This window comes from Alligator sinensis, unplaced genomic scaffold (assembly GCF_000455745.1).
Source record: "Alligator sinensis unplaced genomic scaffold, ASM45574v1 scaffold880_2, whole genome shotgun sequence".
In the NCBI taxonomy this organism is placed as follows: Eukaryota; Metazoa; Chordata; order Crocodylia; family Alligatoridae; genus Alligator; species Alligator sinensis.
In genome coordinates, this window is record NW_005842934.1 from 490,363 (window position 1) to 496,482 (window position 6,120).

At 51.1% G+C, this 6,120-nt stretch overlaps 1 long non-coding RNA gene across 1 annotated transcript; it reads left to right on the plus strand.

The window, feature by feature from the left end:
* The first annotated feature begins 1,847 nt into the window (after positions 1 to 1,847).
* On the plus strand, positions 1,848 to 5,714 carry LOC112548114. The gene is made up of 3 exons (XR_003091924.1): positions 1,848 to 2,858; positions 4,769 to 4,922; positions 5,666 to 5,714. It is a non-coding gene; the product is annotated as an uncharacterized LOC112548114 (long non-coding RNA).
* The last annotated feature ends 406 nt before the right edge of the window (positions 5,715 to 6,120 follow it).

The following is a 6,120-nucleotide window of genomic DNA, read 5'->3' on the forward strand; positions in this document are numbered from 1 at the left end:
AACCCATCCTTGCTGTGTGTGGTTGGTATGATGGGCAGCATGGTGTCCCCACTGACTCTAGGAACTGGGACAGCGTACCTCTGCTTTGGTTTCTCCCCCGGGGGAAGTGGTGTAGCTTCTGCATGTCAGACAGATCTGATGCATAGGGAGCTATTAGCTCACAAGTAGCTCAGGTGTCCTTTTGCCTCTGTGGCCATTCATGGTCAGTGTGATGCCACTAAGAACTGCTCATGGGTCCAGCACTTGTGGGCTCAAGCTTTAGCATCCTTGCACCAGCACGGTGTGCACTGAATCCAAAACGTGGATGAAGCCTCCAGCCCACACATCACACCCTGCCCAAAAGCCCTCTTGGCTGGTGGGACATCTCCAAGGTCCCAGGGAGGGTTAGTGGTAGAGTTGGGAGCAGAACAGCTCTGGCAACTCCTGTCCAGTGCTCTGCATGCTATGTTGCCCTGGACATAGTTATCATAGGGCCTGTGGGTCAGGGCTGGCCTGGATGTCATTTATGTGGCCCTCAGGGAAATCCTTATTTTTGAGGGAAAAAAAAAATATTTCTACATATATAAATAAATATAACTCCACCTCCAACACTCTGCCAAGCGGCCCCTGTGGTTCACTTGGTAGGTCAAAGCACACTAAAAACCTTTTACACAGTTTGCACCCCACCTCTGTGTGCCTGTGCATCCATTTCCATACTCATACCACCACCCACTGCCCTCAAAGGGTCCTTTTTTTTTTTAAGAACAATTTTTTTGTCTCTCAAGTCAAATCAATTCCAAATCCATGAATCATTCAAGAACTAAATGTGGTCCTACTACTGGCAAACACCCTTCACCCTGCCTGGGGCTTCAGATGCTTCCATATTCTTTGGCGGGCATCCTGTGTGCAGGCCCAAGCCTGGAGGCTTGGGGTTCAGATGCCCCTGAGTTTCACTTGCCCTCAGTGGGTATGGTTCACTTGCAGCAGCAGTGGGGGAGTACATGGTCCTCCAAGGGAGTAGGATAACCACCTTTTCAAAAGGGAAAGGTGGGCACATGCCTGCCTTGAGTGGAGGGTGGATGGGGGCTCCCTGCCCTGCTGCCTTTCCCTTGGAAGCCCCACGCCAGCCCTGTGCCCTGTGCTTGCCTGGCAGCAGCAGAGAGCACACCTCCACTCCACTGCCACCTCCCTCCAGGCAGGGGGCACGTTGTAGGGCCAGTGCAAGACCCCGGGAGCAGGGCAGGAAGTCAGGGAGTCCCGAGCCCACAGTGGGCAGCCTGCATCTGCACCCACCCCATGCACAAGTCTGGGGGGGGCACGTGCCCCCATGCTCCCTAGACCAACCGCCCATGGCTCCATCCTGCTCCTCACCCCGGCCCTGTGCACTGCCCTGGCTGGGCAGTGCCCCCTCCCTCACTGGGGGGGGGGCTTGATCTGTGCCCCACTTCCCCAGACCCCCTGCCTGGCTGCACTCCAGGCCATGCGGGTGTGCACACGCACTGGCACCCCTGCGTCCAGCTCCTGCCAACCCCCAAAGCACTTTTGTTTCCCACGGTCCCTTCATGACGCTGCAAATCTGGGACAAGCACTGTTCCAGGCTCTCACAGCCAGGACCGGGACTTGCGGTTCCCGTTCTGGGGCTGTCCTGGGGCACTGGAGCACTTGCATCCCCTGTGATTCCTGCTTCACCTCAAGTTTTAAACCCACTGGCCAGCTGCAGCATTTCCAGCCAGGCAGCACCCAGGGGCTACTGGACCGCAGCTCTCATTGGCATGAGCCCATTTCACAGGTGGTAACGACTCTCTCAGGCTGCCAGCCAGGAGCCGCAAAGGCTGCTCCGGGCTCCTCCCAGCCGGGCCCGGTCTGCAGAGGGCGCTGCGGCGCATCCCTCTGCGCATGCGCACATCAGCAGGGCCTGCCTGCGCTGGAGGGGCGGGACGACGAACACTTTCTGATCAGGCAGCGCAGTAGCCACCCCTCCGGGGGGCCGTGGGCTTGTAGGGGCGTTTGGGGTCCTTCCCCCCCGCGGCTCTAGAAATCCCTCTTAGAGAATGGGACGGTCTCTTAAGGGCGCGCATGCGCAGACGCCTCCGTGGTCCGACGCTACTGGGGCGCAGCCTCCCTGTCCACCCGCGCGCGGCGCAAAGGCCCCTCAGGCAGTGCCGCGGGTAGCTCTGTCCCCGCACCTCTCTGCTTCCCACTTCCGCTCGCTCGTGTTATCAGCGTGCACGCGCGGGGCTGCGGCTGCGGCTGCTGTGGCGAGTGAGGGGCACCAGCAGGGGGCGTGTGTGGGGCCTTTCATTTTAATCACTGACTTTTCTTTTTGGCGGGGGTGTTATCAGACAATTTGTGATTTTATTTAGTTCTTTATCAGAGAATTTGTGATTTTTTTTTTTTATCAGGATCCCTGCAGATCAGCCCCACCGCCTCAGCCCTACCTGTCTGCCATGGACCCACCCCGATCCAGCACGTGGGGCCGTGCCATCCGGCCTGCAGGGCTCGGAGATTTGGCAGCGGGGAAGCGGTCAGCAGCTTTAATTGCCCCGCTGTCTAATGTCCAGACCCGTGGGAAGCCCACAGGCCAGCTCGGCCCCTGGGTTGTAGATTGAGCCTTGTGTGTTAGGAGCTTCAGTCTTTGCTTCACCAGTCATTAGTTTGCCCTCCGAGTTCGTTAGGGACTTATTGCCTCCCTTGCTGCCTCCGCCTCAATTCTATCCAGTCTTCTGATTTTTCTCCTTGTATTCGTATGGGATGGTCTTAAACCCCTCCCTCATGATGCGGCCACGTTGCAGTCACTGTAAAATCCTGTGCCGTTTGCAAACAGAAAGGGTTACAACCTGCTTTTTTACACCAAATCCAAAGTTCTCGTGAAGGTTGAGGTAGGGTTCAAACGCTATTTAAAAATGCATTGTATGTATTTAAAGGCCTGAGCCCCGTGGTTTATGGTTAGAAATGCAGCACATTAGAAACCTGTAATTTTGTCTAGCTGTTGCACGTGCAAGTTAGCTTGGTACATTGGTGTGAAAAAGCCCCACATCCTTCTTTAACCATATTTGCTTTATAATTAACTTAAAGGTACAAAACCTGTGTCAAAACCCCCAAAGGCATCGTACAAGTGAGTTTGAGAGAGTTATAGTGGGCCTAAAGCACTTAGGGTGCAATCGTGTTCCACCCATTAGATGTCTGAGTAGGTGCCCACATGTGATCTTAGTCAACCCTGTTAGAACAGTCATCACAAAAATGGTTGATCTTTTGGAGCTCAGACGATGACATGGTGCAGAAATAGACACACTAGCATTTTTTCAGAGTGAAATAGGACCACACTAGACACCTAAGTCCATTTAAAGGCTTGTTAGATGGAATAGGGTTGGGTCATTAGTAGCCATGCGTAGGCCTCGCTGGAACATTGATTAATATATACTGGCAGTCCTTGACTTAACAACGTTTTGAGTTACAATGTTTTGCACTTACAAGGTTTATTGATTGACACTGTTTCAACTTTCTGACATCAGTTTCGACTTTATAAATGCTTGGTCCAATGCGATGCCACACGAGTGAACACGTTCACTGCATCGCCCATCTCCCTGGAAAACATCTGTCCAAGCTTCCTTGGATGCTTTCTTTAAGAAAGCAGCCAAGACTCAAGAAAAACCTGCAGGCAAGGCTCCTGAGAAGATTCCAGCCAAGAGCCCTTCAAAAAGTCCAGCAAAGTCACCTCAAAGAAGTCCTTCCAAATCAATGTGATTGTAATTACAATATAAATACATTAATGTAGCTATATTACTCATCTATAATTGACTGAGTACAAAATTATGGGTTATTTTTGGTGAAAATAGGGTGTCAGGCCTTGGTTCAGGAACCAATCCCCCATTTATAACATTGTTTCCTATGGGAAAATTGGTTCTGAGTTACATTTCGACTTAAGACAGTTTTCAGGAACCAAGTTGTGTTGTAAGTCCGAGGACTGCCTGTACTCACACGAAAGCTTTGCTAAAGCATTGGCCAGAGTAGACCTGACCAGCCAACCTAACTGATGTATGAGCTCCTTATATAAGCAAAACTTGCCTTAGGGGCCAGAAGGGCACTGCTGCCAGAAGAAGGGAGGGGTAGGTGGCTGTTCAAGGTGGTAGGATAGTCCAATACCAGAACAATAAGGCACTGGAACAAGAACACCTGATCAGGATAGGAAACAAGCCCATGGTACGGGATGGTGTAAGATATTCAAGATATGGATGGAATGCAATATGTAATTTGTTTTGATTGTTGTATAAAAGACTTGGAAAATATGGGACCTTTGTAGCGGCCTAGGGGAGCCTGCATAGTGTTGTACTGACTGCCTTGTCCTGGGTACAAATGCCTTAGCTCCTAGTCTGATGTACATGTTAGGCCAAATGTGTTAGGGCTGTGCTTGTAGACAATAAACCTAGCCAAATCTTTGCCTCTGAACTGAGCCTGTGGTCCTTCTTTAAGACAGGATTGGTGTTGGGATCGCCTGGCTGCGACTTTCTCAACACCACAGTTCCTGAGACTTCAACACTGACAGCACATCAGTAACGCTGAACAAGGACAACAGCAGTGATAACACTGATAACGTGACAACACCATGCTAACACCATCTATAAAATGTTTTATAGACATTTTAGACAGAGAGAACTTGTACTCTGGAGCATTGGGTGATAGTGTATATTACCACTGTTATTTCTTTTAGTAGCACTTTAATCTTGCTTTCCTGAATTAGGCTTGTGCAGTTTTCAACCAAGTGTGCCAGTCTGCATCATTTTTCATCCAGGGCACTGGGCCTGCCGGCACTCCCTTCCAGTTTAAGGTTGCGCCTGAATTCTTCTCCAGCACCTCATGTGTACAAAGTAACCACACTTCTGTTCATACTAGAGGTGTTCAAGGACAAGCACTGAGCTACGAGTCTTCCACGATGTCTGGAAGCAGTAAGTTAGTAGCAGTCATTATTTTATATCATCTTCATTATTTTTATAGTAAGGAACTAGTTCCCATAACCAGTAAATATACGTGTTCCATTAAGCTGAGTCAGTGCCCAGTCATGTTGCTGGAACCCTTGTCCATTTCCTCCTCATTCTCACCCTGATTTTTTTCTGCTCTCGCTACTTTTGTGGCACTTCCAGAAGTGTTCGGTGTTAGTCAAAATCTGCTACGTTCACTTCAGTGGGTGAAGTGCCTACGGATGTCATGGGAGCAGAGATCTTGTAAGAATCCCGCCCATTGTGCCAAAATTGTAGGTCCCTGGTCCTCCAGTTGAAGTGGGGCTGGATCCACTGAGCTATGGGGAATCCCACTGATGTCATAGACATTAGGACTGGAAGGGACCTCTCGAGATCATCGAGTCCAGCCCCCTGCCCAAGGGGCAGGAAGTCAGCTGGGGGCAGATGACCCCAGTAAGATAAGCATCCAAGTGTTTCTTAAAGGTATCCAGAGTAGGTGCTTGTACCATTTCTGGGGGAGTCTATTCCAGACTCTGGAGACTCGGACAGTAAAGAAGCTTTTCCTTATGTCCTGTCTAAAATGGTCTTCCAGCAATTTATGACCATTAGACCTGGTCTTCCCTTGGGGTGCCCTGGTGAACAGACATTTTCCCAGTTCCTGATGCATACCATGTATATAAGCGTATACTTATAGGCTGCCACCAAGTCACCCCGAGCCTTCTCTTCTCCAGGATGAAGAGTCCCATGCCTCAGCCTCTCCTCATAAGGCCTATTTTCTTGACCTCTAATCATGCACGTGGCTCTCCTCTGGACTCTCTCAAAACTTCCCCACATTCTTTCTAAAGTGTGGAGCCCAGAACTGGGTGCAATACTCCAACTGAGGCTCACCAAGGCCGAGTAAAGCGGGAACTCCAGCTGCAGCCTCACTAAGGCGAGTAAAGTGAGGGAATCCTCTGGGGAGGGAAGAAGAAGGGGAAAGGCTAGAGCAACACATTGTGGGTAGGGATGAGCTAACCTTTGCCTTCTAGGCTGGTGGGACCTGGTCAGGGCTGAGCGCCAAGCAGTGGACCCAGGAGTCCTGGCGAGTGGCTGGGCGGGCCTGGCTCCCAAAGGCACAGTGGTAGCTCTTGCCCTCAGCCAGCAAAGGGAGCTGGGGCACCTGCAGCATCACCTAGGGGTGGGGGGG